Source organism: Coregonus clupeaformis, chromosome 30, assembly GCF_020615455.1.
Source record: "Coregonus clupeaformis isolate EN_2021a chromosome 30, ASM2061545v1, whole genome shotgun sequence".
In the NCBI taxonomy this organism is placed as follows: domain Eukaryota; kingdom Metazoa; phylum Chordata; class Actinopteri; order Salmoniformes; family Salmonidae; genus Coregonus; species Coregonus clupeaformis.
In genome coordinates this window covers 34,417,054-34,431,002 of record NC_059221.1, presented here as the reverse complement: position 1 = coordinate 34,431,002, position 13,949 = coordinate 34,417,054, and positions in this window count along the sequence as shown.

Sequence of the window (13,949 nt, the reverse complement as noted above, 5' to 3'; positions counted from 1 at the left end):
TCACTGGCAGGGGCACAGCAACGTGTCTGGACAGAGGGGGTCCAGGGCGGGTTCCAGGGCCCTTTTGAACAGCCTTACCAGGGGCCAGAGTATGATTGGCTGTGATTCATTATTGGAGACATGTAACCAGTCTGACACAGACAGTGAGGAAGAGGAGCTCTACAGAATAGTGCCTCCTGTGAACACATCAACAAACTAGAGGAAATGTTCAGAGAATGAAACAAAAATATACTTTCTTTCAACCTTATTTTTATGAAGAAATGTATAATTCAACAAATGCTTGTTAGAAAGTATAGCAGTGTCAAACCATTTTGAGTTTTGTTGTACTGGTTTTAGAGCCACTATGATAGCCATTATGATATTCACTATGATAGCCATTATGATAGCCTCTATGATATCCATTATGATAGCCTCTATGATATCCACTATGATGGCCTCTATAATGTCCAATATTATAGCCTCTATGATCGCCACTATGATATCCACTATGATAGCAAGTATGATATTCATTATGATAGCCTCTATGATAGCCTCTATAAAAGCCACTATGATAGCCACTACGATAGCCTCTATGATATCCACTATGATATTCACTATGATATCCACTATGATAGCCACTGTGATAGCCACTATGATATCAACTGTGATAACCACTATGATAGCCATATGATATCCACTATGATATCCACTACAATATCCACTATGATATCCTCTATGACAGCATATATGATATACACTATGATAGCCACTATGATATCCTCTATGATAGCCTCTATGATATCCACCATGATAGCCACTATAATAGCCACTATAATAGCCTCTACTCCAGGCTACATTTCCTGACAGAGGTTCATGAGAAATGCAACAGAACGGCTCTACGGTGGCAGTTGTACTACAAAGGTTATAATGGTTTGTAAACACACTTAAGGCATAGGACATGGCTGTGCACATGTCTGTTTAGGTGTACTGATGTAGGATCTTAATTTGACCAGTATTGTCGCAGCAAAATAATCCTGCAGCAACAGGATTTGAACGTTTAGTCCATAATGTTGCTTGATTGGTGGTTAGGCTGTTGGCTGGCCAAAATTAGGCTACATGAAAAGTGCACTACTGTTAACATAAATGTGTGTTATTGCTTGTTTTCCGTGAATTTATGTACATCATGAAGCTCATATGTATTTCCTGCGGTGCAGGAAAATTCTCAGCAACAAAAGAGTGATCAAATGAAAATCCTACACCTGCAGATGTGTCTGAAGGATCATGCAGACTGTTGAAAGGAGTGTTTATGTAGGGCAACAATGATACACTTCTCTGTGTGTTCGTTTCTCTTTGTCTTCTTCTGAGGGGGAATGTGCTTTGACAGCGTGCGCTGTGTTTTTGAACGCCAACTGATCAAAGCTTGAGATTAATATTCAATGTGCGTGTATGTGTGTGTGTGTGCTTGTGTGTGTGTGTGCATTAGGAATGACGGGCTGCTTCTTTGGTCTTATAAGAGGAGCTGAGAGTCTTGTGATGTTCCTGATGAGTCATCCACAACCACTGGTGAAGTGGATTTAACCTGCTGTTTTCAGAGACACACACACACACACACACACACTCAGCGCTCTCGCAGCCCACTCGCTCACTTATCAGCACTACTCTCACTCCTCACTCGTATTAGATAATTCATCTGAAATGATGGTGCCAAAAATATGATATCACTAATCCCCTCAAATTTAAAATAGAAAAAGAATAACCTAAATGTTATCATGGTCCTGCAGTACTTAGTTAATAATCTACATGTTATCATGGTAATGCAGTACTTAGTTAATAATCTACATATTAACATGGTAATGCAGTACTTTGTGTATTTATTTGTTTCTTTGGATCCCCATTAGCTTTTGCATAAGAAGCAGATACTCTTCCTGGGGTCCACAAAAAACAACAACATGACAAGTAACAAAACACTGATACAATGATAGACAAGGAAGATCACAAAATGTTAAAATACAACGAGAAAACAAACAATGCAACTAAAAAAATCATAAACAATACAACAAAATAATGTTGTGTGTGTTAGTGTGTCTGTGTGGGCGTGTGTTTGTGTGTGTGTACCCTGCCATTCCATGAGTTGTTTTTTAATCAGTTTTTAAAGGTAATTTTGCTGTTTGCTTGAATAATTGGAGATGGAAGGGAGTTTAATGCAGTCATGGCCCTGTATAAATCTGTGCCTGAATTTGTTTTGGACTTGGGAATGTGAAGAGACCCATGGTGGCCTGTCTTGTGGGGTATGTATAGGTGTCTGAGCTGAATGTTATTTGATTATGCAGACAATCTGGAATTTTCTTCACAGTAATATTTCTCATAAAAACTAGAAGAGAAGCAGATAATCTCTCGTCAACCCGCAATCAGGAAAGACTGGCATGCATGTTGTTGATGTTAGTTCTGGATGTGCAGTTAAGGGCAAGGCTTACTGCTCCGTTCTGAGCCAACTGCAGCTTGGCTAGGTCTTTCTTTGCTCCACTTTAACATATTACCGGATGGGAAAAGACCAGAGAAAAGACCAGAGTCTGAACAACTAGAACAATGTATTTTTGTGTCAAAAACGGAGCACATATTTTTATAACAGACATACCCCTCCTCATCTTCACCTAAATTTGGTCAATATGACTTGTCCATGATAATTGACCATCCAATGTTATACCTAGGAGTTTAGCTTCCTCAACTTGCTCAATGATCACACCCTTTATGTACAACTCCAGTTGAGGTTTAGCTCTTAGAGAATGTGTTGAAAAAAAATACAATGCTTTTAGTTTTAGATGTATTTAAGACCAGTTTGTTATTAATCACCCATTCTGGTACTGACTATAACTCCTTCTTTAGAATTTCAGGGAACTCACTGGCTTTGGGTGCTAACATGTAGAGTGCGGAATCATCCACATACATAGTCATTCTAGCTTTGTGTAAGACCAGTGGCAAATCATTTGTAAAAAATAAAGAAGAGTTACGACCCAAGGCAACTGCCCTGAGGGACACTGCATGGTGCATACTGTATCTGATGTTAGAGAAGCTTCCATTGAAGAACATTAACTGGGTTCTATTGGATGAATAACTCTCCAAACATGTGATGGCAGGTGATCTAAAGCCATAGCAAGTGAGTTTTTTCAATAACAATGTACAGTCGTGGTCAAAAGTTTTGAGAATGACATAAATATTAATTTTCACAAAGTCTGCTGCCTCAGTTTTGATGATGGCAATTTGCATATACTCCAGAATGTTATGAAGAGTGATCAGATGAATTGCAATGAATTGCAAAGTCCCTCTTTGCCATGAAAATGAACTTAATCCCCAAAAAACATTTCTACTGCATTTCAGCCCTGCCACAAAAGGACCAGCTGACGTCATGTCAATGATTCTCTCGTTAACACAGGTGAGAGTGTTGACGAGGACAAGGCTGGAGATCACTCTGTCATGCTGATTGAGTTAGAATAACAGACTGGAAGCTTTAAAAGGAGGGAGGTGCTTGAAATCATTTTTCTTCCTCTGTTAACCATGGTTACCTGCAAGGAAACACGTGCCATCATCATTGCTTTGCACAAAAAGGGCTTCACAGGCAAGGATATTGCTGCTAGTAAGATTGCACCTAAATCAATCATTTATTGGATCATCAAGAACTTCAAGGAGAGAGGTTCAATTGTTTTGAAGAAGGCTTCAGGGCACCCAAGAAAGTCCAGCAAGCGCCAGGACCGTCTCCTAAAGTTGATTCAGCTGCGGGATCGGGGCACCACCAGTGCAGAGCTTGCTCAGGAATGGCAGCAGGCAGGTGTGAGTGCATCTGCACGCTCAGTGAGGCGAATACTTTTGGAGGATGGCCTGGTGTCAAGAAGGGCAGCGAGGAAGCCACTTCTCTCCGGTAAAAACATATTCTGCAAAAGGTACAGGGATTGGACTGCTGAGGACTGGGGTAAAGTCATTTTCTCTGATGAATCCCATTTCCGATTGTTTGGAGCATCCGGAAAAAAGTTTGTCCGGAGAAGACAAGGTGAGCGCTACCATCAATCCTGTGTCATGCCAACAGTAAAGCATCCTGAGACCATTCATGTGTGGGGTTGCTTCTCAGCCAAGGGAGTGGGCTCACTCACAATTTTGCCTAAGAACACAGTCATGAATAAAGAATGGTACCAACACATCCTCAGAGAGCAACTTCTCCCAACCATCCAAGAACAGTTTGGTGACGAACAATGCCTTTTCCAGCATGATGGAGCACCTTGTGTCACGGTTTACTACGCCAGAACCCAGAAGCAGACCAGGACAAGGTACTTAGAGGAAAAGGTGAGTGTTTATTAATTGACTCCCGAGTGAGGCTGAATAATCCAGGGACAGAGCGGGTGGCGTGGATGGGTTGTTGAGGGTGCAGTGGTAGGTCCAGACATGGCTCGGCAGCCGCCGACCATCAGGCAGAGGTTGGGTGAAGGTTCCGGGTGGGAGACTGCAGACAGAACAAAACGGAGGTGAGTACACAGCAAATCAACAAGGTGCAAAACAACAAAAACTAACGCTAGAACTCAAGGCTGATACGCTGACAAACATACTGTTCATGGCTAACGATCCGGCAGGAACTGGATGTTTGGCCAGAGCCTAAGAAGGGTGATGATCAGGACCAGGTGTGCAGATTGCTGATGGGATGCAGGTGCGGAAAACAAGAGAGCTCCCCGGAGCGTTCCCGAACCCTCGGGAAACTGGAGATCACGAACAGGAAAAACTAGTCACCAGACAGGACCCGACTCAGACTGCCGGGATCGTTACAGTACCCCCCTCCGACAACGCCACCGGGCGGACCTCCCGGAGCGCCAGGATGGAGGCGGTAGAAATCACTGATGAGGTCAGCATCTAGGACCTGTCGCCGCGGAATCCAACTCCTCTCTTCAGGACCATACCCCTCCCAGTCCACGAGATACTGGAAACCCCGGCCCCGCCGTCTGGAATCCATGATGCGACGCACCGTGTAGGCAGGACCACCTCCGATCATCCGAGGAGGAGGAGGAGGAGGCGGAGGAGGCAACAGAGGACTGAGGAAGACAGGCTTGAGGCAGGAGACATGAAAGGTGGGATGGACTCTGAGCGTCCTCGGTAGTTTGAGTCGAACTGCCACTGGATTGATCACCTTCTCCACCACAAACGGACCAATGAACTTCGGTAACAACTTCCCTAGACTCAGTCCGTAAAGGAAGATCCCGTGTGGCCAACCAGACCCTATCTCCGATGGTGTAGGTGGGAGCGGGGATCCGGCGACGATTCGCCTGGAGCTGATACCGGTCCGAAACTCTAAGGAGTGCCTTTCTGGCCCGATGCCAGGTCCGGTGGCAACGACGAATATGGGCCTGAACAGAAGGCACTGAGAGCTCCTTCTCCTGAGAAGGGAACAAGGGAGGTTGGTAGCCATACAGGCACTGGAAGGGAGACATCCCAGTGGCAGATGTAGGGAGAGTATTGTGGGCATACTCAACCCAAGGCAACTGAGAGACCCAGGAGGTGGGGTTGGAAGAGACCAGACAGCGTAGCGTGGATTCCATCTTCTGGTTGGCTCTCTCCGCCTGACCATTGGATTGGGGGTGAAAACCAGATGTGAGACTGACTGTAGCTCCAATGGCCAAACAGAAGGACTTCCAGACAGCAGAGGTAAACTGAGGGCCACGGTCGGAAACGATATCACTGGGCAAACCGTGGACCCTGAAAACCTCCCTAACCAGGATCTCGGACGTCTCCGAGGCAGAGGGAAGCTTGGCAATAGGCACAAAGTGGGCGAACTTGCTGAATCTGTCCACGATCGTCAGAACGACCGTGTTCCCCCTCAGAAGCGGGCAACCCAGTGACGAAGTCCAGGGCCAGATGCGACCATGGTCGCGGGGGAATAGGAAGGGGGTGAAGTAGTCCAGAGCTGGGCCGATTGGTACTCTTATTCTGCGCACACACTGGACAGGCAGCAACAAAACCCCGAGTATCCTCGGCCATGGCAGGCCACCAAAAACGTCTGCGAAGAAACGCCATTGTCCGAGCCACGCCAGGGTGACAAGCCATCTTGCTGGCGTGGGACCATTTGAGGACAGCAGGACGAACCGACTCAGGCACAAACAACCCGACCGGGTGGACCGTTACCGGGACCGGGCTGAGTCCGAAGGGCCGCCAGCACCTCCTCCTCAATCTTCCACATAACTGCTCCCACGACGCAGTTCCGGGGGAGGATTGTCTCGGTCTTGGACCCACTCTCCTCCGTCTTGGAGAACATCCGGGACAAGGCGTCCGCCTTGCCGTTCTTAGATCCAGGTCGGAACGTCAGGGCAAACTTGAATCGTCCGAAAAACAACGCCCACCTGGCCTGGCGGGAGTTGAGACGTTTAGCCGATTGCACGTAAGCAAGATTCTTGTGGTCAGTCCAGACAATAACGGTTGCTCCGCCCCCTCCAACCAGTGGCGCCACTCCTCCAAGGCAAGTTTCACCGCGAGAAGCTCCCGGTTACCCACATCGTAATTCCTCTCCGCAGGCGAAAGGGCGACGAGTAGTAGGCGCAGGGATGGAGTTTACTGTCCGTGGAGCATCGCTGCGACAGGATGGCGCCAACTCCCACATCAGACGCGTCCACTTCAACGGCGAACTGACGGGCCGTGTCCGGTTGAGAGAGAATCGGTGCGTTGGTGAATCGCCTCTTCAAATCCAGAAACGCTCGATCCGCCTCCGGATTCCACTTGAAGGTCCTGATACTGGAAGTCAAGGCAGTTAACGGAGCGGCCACACGGCTGTAATCCCGGATGAATCTGCGGTAGAAATTCGCAAACCCCAAAAATCTCTGGAGCTGCAATCTCGTACCGGGCTGGACCCATTCCAGAACCGCTCTAACCTTCTCCTGGTCCATCCTAATCTCTCCCCTGGAGATGATGTACCCGAGAAAGGATGTCGTGTGGGCGTGAAACTCGCACTTCTCGGCCTTCACGAACAGGCGATTCTCCAACAATCGCTGCAGAACCTGCCGGACATGCTGGACGTGGTCGGAAGGTTCCTTCGAGAAGATCAGAATGTCATCGAGGTAAACAAACACAAAGAGACCGATCATATCTCTCAGGACGTCGTTCACCATACTCTGGAATACCGCTGGAGCATTGGTCAGTCCAAACGGCATCACCTGATACTCGAAGTGACCCATCGGTGTATTGAAACCCGTCAACCACTCGTCCCCCTCTCTGATCCGGACCAGGTGATACGCATTGCGTAGGTCTAGCTTGGTGAACACCGTAGCACCCTGTAAGGAGTCGAAGGCAGAACTCATCAAGGGCAGGGGGATACTTGTTCTTGACCGTGATGTCATTCAACCCCCGATAATCAATACACGGTCGAAGAGAGCCATCCTTCTTACCCACAAAGAAGAATCCTGCCCCCAGGGGTGATGACGAGGGGCGAACGAGACCAGCAGCTAGGGACTCCTTGATGTAGGTCTCCAACGCCTCACGTTCAGGTCGGGAGATACTGTATAACCTTCCCTTGGGGTAGACAGCTCCAGGGACCAGGTTGATGGCACAATCATATGGTCGGTGGGGAGGGAGTGACAGAGCCTTCTGCTTACTGAAAACCTCCCCCAAATCGTGATATGTCTCGGGAACCAGGGACAAATCTGGGGGTTTAGCCTCAATCACCTGACTGGGAACCGAATGGGGGCAGGCAGTCTTGAGACAGTTAGCATGACAATCAAGGCTCCAACTCGTTACCTTGCCCGTCACCCAATCGAACGTGGGATTGTGTTCCTTCAGCCAGGGGTATCCAAGGACCAGAGGAACATGGGAAGATGGCAGAATGAAGAATGAAATCATCTCAGAATGATTCCCCGACAACCGCATCTTAACCGGTTCAGTCCTCATCGTGATACGTGCCAGACTACTGCCGTTCAGAGTGGTCGCTTCAATGGCTTCCGGCAATTGCTCCTTGGAAAGCCCCAGCTGTTCCACCAACTCGGCATCAAGAAAGCTTCCATCGGCACCTGAATCGATAAAAGCGTTAAGCGCTAAGCTCTGATTCCTGTTCACAAGGGTAGCCGGGAAACGGGTCTGACAGAGGTACTGAGAGGTTGAAACTGGCTCGCTAAAAGTCCTCCCAACTTTAGCGAGCCGGGCAGTTTGACGACCGCCGGGAACAGGTGGAGATGTAATGTCCCGAGCTACCACAGTAGAGGCAGCAGTTGGTCTGACGTCTATGTTGACGCTCCTCCTTGGTTAACCCGTGCCGCCCCACTTGCATGGGTTCAGAATCGGGAGAGAGGACCTCTCCACTAATCCATTGTGGAGGAGAATGATCGGCGTGTTCTGGTCCACCACCCGACCCGACTGGGAACTGAGAAGCTGATCGATTGGACGGACCCCATTGCTTCTCCCTCCTTCGCTCTCGGACTCGATTATCCACCCGAATAGACAAGGCTACCAAGCTGTCCAGGTCACTAGGCTCCGGATAGGAGATCAACTCATCCTTGAGCTGCTCCGACAGACCCTGGTAAAAGGCCGCTTGCAGAGACTCCTCGTTCCACCCACTCTCCACAGCCAACGTCTTGAACTCGATCACGAAGTCGGCCACGCTGCGAGTTCCTTGGTGAAGCGAAAACAGGCGCCTAGCTGCGTCCCTCCCTCGGACGGAATGGTCGAAGAGCTTCCTCATCTCGGCCGTGAACCCCTGGTATGAAGCCATGCAGGGGTCTTGTCGTTCCCAAACGGCTGAAGCCCACTCCAGCGCTCGACCACGCAGCAACGCAATCACAAAGGCTATCCTAGCCTTGTCTGTGGCATAAGAGTAGGGCTGTAGATCGAACACTAATCCACACTGCATAAGGAAGGAACGGCATCTTCCCAGCTCCCCCTCATATCTATCCGGCGTCGGAACCTCGGGCTCACGGAAGGACACAGCTCCCGAAGCGGCAGGCGAGATGGGTGAAACCGGTAGTGGATCCTCCACCGAAACTTGCGTTGGTTCTGGACCTCCGTCAGACCGGTAGAAAGGTTCCGAACTGACAACGCGATCTCCTGTAGTACCGTGCTATGATGGCCCAACATCTTCTCCTGATGGGTAATGGCATGGCGAACAGAGTCCAGGTCCGCTGGGTTCATTACTGGCCGGATCGTTCTGTCACGGTTTACTACGCCAGAACCCAGAAGCAGACCAGGACAAGGTACTTAGAGGAAAAGGTGAGTGTTTATTAATTGACTCCCGAGTGAGGCTGAATAATCCAGGGACAGAGCGGGTGGCGTGGATGGGTTGTTGAGGGTGCAGTGGTAGGTCCAGACATGGCTCGGCAGCCGCCGACCATCAGGCAGAGGTTGGGTGAAGGTTCCGGGTGGGAGACTGCAGACAGAACAAAACGGAGGTGAGTACACAGCAAATCAACAAGGTGCAAAACAACAAAAACTAACGCTAGAACTCAAGGCTGATACGCTGACAAACATACTGTTCATGGCTAACGATCCGGCAGGAACTGGATGTTTGGCCAGAGCCTAAGAAGGGTGATGATCAGGACCAGGTGTGCAGATTGCTGATGGGATGCAGGTGCGGAAAACAAGAGAGCTCCCCGGAGCGTTCCCGAACCCTCGGGAAACTGGAGATCACGAACAGGAAAAACTAGTCACCAGACAGGACCCGACTCAGACTGCCGGGATCGTTACACCTTGCCATAAGGCAAAAGTGATAACTAAGTGGCTCCGGGAACAAAACATCGACATTTTGGGTCCATGGCAAGGAAATTTAACCTTAATCCCATTGACAACTTGTGGTCAATCCTCAAGAGGCGGGTGGACAAACAAAAACCCACAAATTCTGACAAACTCCAAGCATTGATTCTGCAAGAATGGTCTGCCATTAGTTAGGATGTGGCCCAGAAGTTAATTGACAGCATGCCAGGGCGGATTGCAGAGGTCTTGAAAAAGAAGGGTCAACACTGCAAATATAGACTCTTTGCATAAACTTAATGTAATTGTCAATAAAATCCTTTGACACTTATGGAATGCTTGTAATTATACTTCAGTATACCATAGTAACATCTGACAAAAATATCTAAAAACACTGAAGCAGCAAACTTTGTGAAGACCAATACTTGTGTCATTCTCAAAACTTTTTACCACGACTGTACTATCAATAACAACAAAGGCAGCACTGAAATCTAACAATACAGCTCCAATCATTAGTCAGCTGAGTCAGTGCAGTACAACTTGAGTGTCCTTCTCTATATGCATGCTGAAAGTCAGTAGTTACAGTGAGGGAAAAAAGTATTTGATCCCCTGCTGATTTTGTACGTTTGCCCACTGACAAAGACATGATCAGTCTATAATTTTAATGGTAGGTTTATTTGAACAGTGAGAGACAGAATAACAACAAAAAAATCCAGATAAACGCATGTCAAAAATGTTATAAATTGATTTGCATTTTAATGAGGGAAATAAGTATTTGACCCCTCTGTAAAACATGACTTAGTACTTGGTGGCAAAACCATTGTTGGCAATCAGAGAGGTCAGACGTTTCTTGTAGTTGGCCAACAGGTTTGCACACATCTCAGGAGGGATTTTGTTCCACTCCTCTTTGCAGATCTTCTCCAAGTCATTAAGGTTTCGAGGCTGACGTTTGGCAACTCGAACCTTCAGCTCCCTCCACAGATTTTCTATGGGATTAAGGTCTGGAGACTGGCTAGGCCACTCCAGGACCTTAATATGCTTCTTCTTGAGCCACTCCTGTGTTGCCTTGGCCGTGTGTTTTGGGTCAATGTCATGCTGGAAATATCCATCCACGACCCATTTTCAATGCCCTGGCTGAGGGAAGGAGGTTCACACCCAAGATTTGACAGTACATGGCCCCATCCATCGTCCCTTTGATGCGGTGAAGTTGTCCTGTCCCCTTAGCAGAAAAACACCCCCAAAGCATAATGTTTCCACCTCCATGTTTGACGGTGGGGATGGTGTTCTTGGGGTCATAGGCAGCATTCCTCCTCCTCCAAACACGGCGAGTTGAGTTGATGCCAAAGAGCTCGATTTTGGTCTCATCTGACCACAACCCTTTCCCCCAGTTCTCCTCTGAATCATTCAGATGTTCATTGGCAAACTTCAGACGGTCCTGTATATGTGCTTTCTTGAGCAGGGGGACCTTGCGGGCGCTGCAGGATTTCAGTCCTTCATGGCGTAGTGTGTTACCAATTGTTTTCTTGGTGACTATGGTCCCAGCTGCCTTGAGATCATTGACAAGATCCTCCCGTGTAGTTCTGGGCTGATTCCTCACCGTTCTCATGATCATTGCAACTCCACAAGGTGAGATCTTGCATGGAGGCCAAGGCCGAGGGAGATTGACAGTTATTTTGTGTTTCTTCCATTTGCGAATAATCGCACCAATTGTTGTCCCCTTCTCACCAAGCTGCTTGGCGATGGTCTTGTAGCCCATTCCAGCCTTGTGTAGGTCTACAATCTTGTCCCTGACATCCTTGGAGAGCTCTTTGATCTTGGCCATGGTGGAGAGTTTGGAATCGGATTGATTGATTGCTTCTGTGAAAAGGTGTCATTTATACAGGTAACAAACTGAGATTAGGAGCACTCCCTTTAAGTGTGCTCCTAATCTCAGCTCGTTACCTGTATAAAAGACACCTGGGAGCCAGAAATACTTATTTCCCTCATTAAAATGCAAAACATTTTTGACGTGTTTTTCTGAATTTACAAAATCAGCAGGGGATCAAATACTTTTTTACCTCACTGTAACTTGTTCTCTGAAACATAGCATTGTATTTGGTCAAACACAACCCTCTCCATCAGTTTGCTAAGAACAGGCAAACTGATTGGGTGGCTGTTAGAGCTAGCAAAGGGTGCTTCACTATTTTTAGGCAGTGGAATTACTTTAGCTTCCGTCCAAGTTTTTTAGGCTTTGGTTAAAGATATAGCATATAGGGGTGGCAATACAGTCTGCTACAATTCTCAATAGTGTCCCATCAAGGTTGTCTATACCTGGTGGCTTATCATTATCGATGGATAACAATCGTTTTTTCACCTCTGACACTAATTTGACCAAATTCAAAACGGCAATCCTTCTCTTTCATTATTGAATCTTTTATACAAAAATATGATGGTTCACTGTTTAATGTTGTCATTTTACTTCAGAGTTTTTTCACTTTACTAGTTAAATAGTCATTGAAATGATTGGCAATATCGAAAGGTTTTGTTATAAATGATCTATAAACGAGGGAGTTTAATTGGTTTTCCTGCCCATTATAAAATGTAAGTGTTACAGTGAGTGGAACAGGGGACACCAAGAGCAGACTCAGACAAGGAGACTGGGATGAAGTAACCAAGGTATTTATTGAAACACAGGGGGAAGATGGAGTGCAGGTCAGGGGAAACTGCTGGAAACCCGGTGCGGAGGCTGAGGCTGGAGCGAGGGGGGTTTAGACAGGGTGAGCAGGTCCAGAGGGGATTCCAAGGGAGTAGTAGAGTGGGGAATCCAGGACAGAGTAGCAGGATGACGAGACGTGGGACTGGAGACAGGGACCAGAGTCAGAGCGGGCAGAACTGTAGCGGAGAGGAAAACAGCGTCAGGCAAGGAAAGCAGGCACAACAGGATATGAATAGTAACAAACGTCTAGAACCGTAGACTGACTGAGCAGAGATTACGATCTGGCAGTGTGGAAGTGGCAGGGCTGAGTATTTGTAGAGGTCTTGATTATGGAACAGGTTGCAGCTGGTGGGGATCTGCTCTGACTCCAGAACACCTGTCTCCGCCCACACAATCACACACACACACAGAGAGAAAGAGGGAGAGGGAGAGAGTACTGGGGGAGTGGTGGCAGGTCAAGGAGACACAGGATGAGCAGTAGAGGGCGTTGCAGGAGCAGATGTGACACTAAGGTACTCCAAAGTATTTTTCTATTGTGTTATATGTCATTTATCTTTGTTTTGTAATAAACAAAAATAGAAATGCAACATAACAATTTTAAAGATTTTACTGAGTTACAGTTCATATAAGGAAATTAGTCAATTGAAATGTTTTATTTAGGCCCTAATCTATGGATTTCACATGACTGGGAACAGATATGCATCTGTTTGTCACAGACACCTTCAAAAAAAGCTAGGGGCATGGATCAGAAAAACAGTCAGTATCTGGGTTGACCACCATTTGCCTCATGCAGCGCAACACATCTCCTTCGCATAGAGTTGATCAGGCTGTTGATTGTGGCCAGTAGAATGTTGTCCCACTCCTCTTCAATGGCTGTGTGATGTTGCTGGATATTGACTGGAACTGGAACACGCTGTCGTACACATCGATCCAGAGCATCCCAAACATGCTAAATGGGTGACATGTCTGGTGAGTATGCAGGCCAGAGTATGCAGGCCAGCTTCTAGGAATTGTGTATAGATCCTTGCGACATTGGGCCGTGCATTATCCTAGGATCTCGTCACGGTATCTCTGTGCATTCAAATTTCCATTGATAAAATGGAATTGTGTTCATTGTCTGTAACTTATGCCTGCCAATACCATAACCCCACCACCACCATGGGGCACTCTGTTCACAACGTTGACATCAGCAAACCGCTCGCCCACACATCGCCATACACGCTGTCTGCCATCTGCCCAGTACAGTTGAAACTGGGATTCATCCATGAAGAGCACACTTCTTCAGCGAGCCAATGGCCATCGAAGGTGAGCATTTGCCCACTGAAGTTGGTTATGATGCCGAACTGCAGTCAGGTCAAGATTCTGGTGAGGACGACAAGCACTCAGATGAGCTTCTTCTGACAGTTTGTGCAGAAATTATTCGGTTGTGCAAACCCACAGTTTCATCAGCTGTCCGGGTGGCTGGTCTCAGACCATCCCGCAGGTGAAGAATCCGGATGTGGAGGTCCTGGGCTGGCGTGGTTACATGTGGTCTGCGGTTCTGAGGCGTACAGCCAAATTCTCAAAAACGATGTTGGAG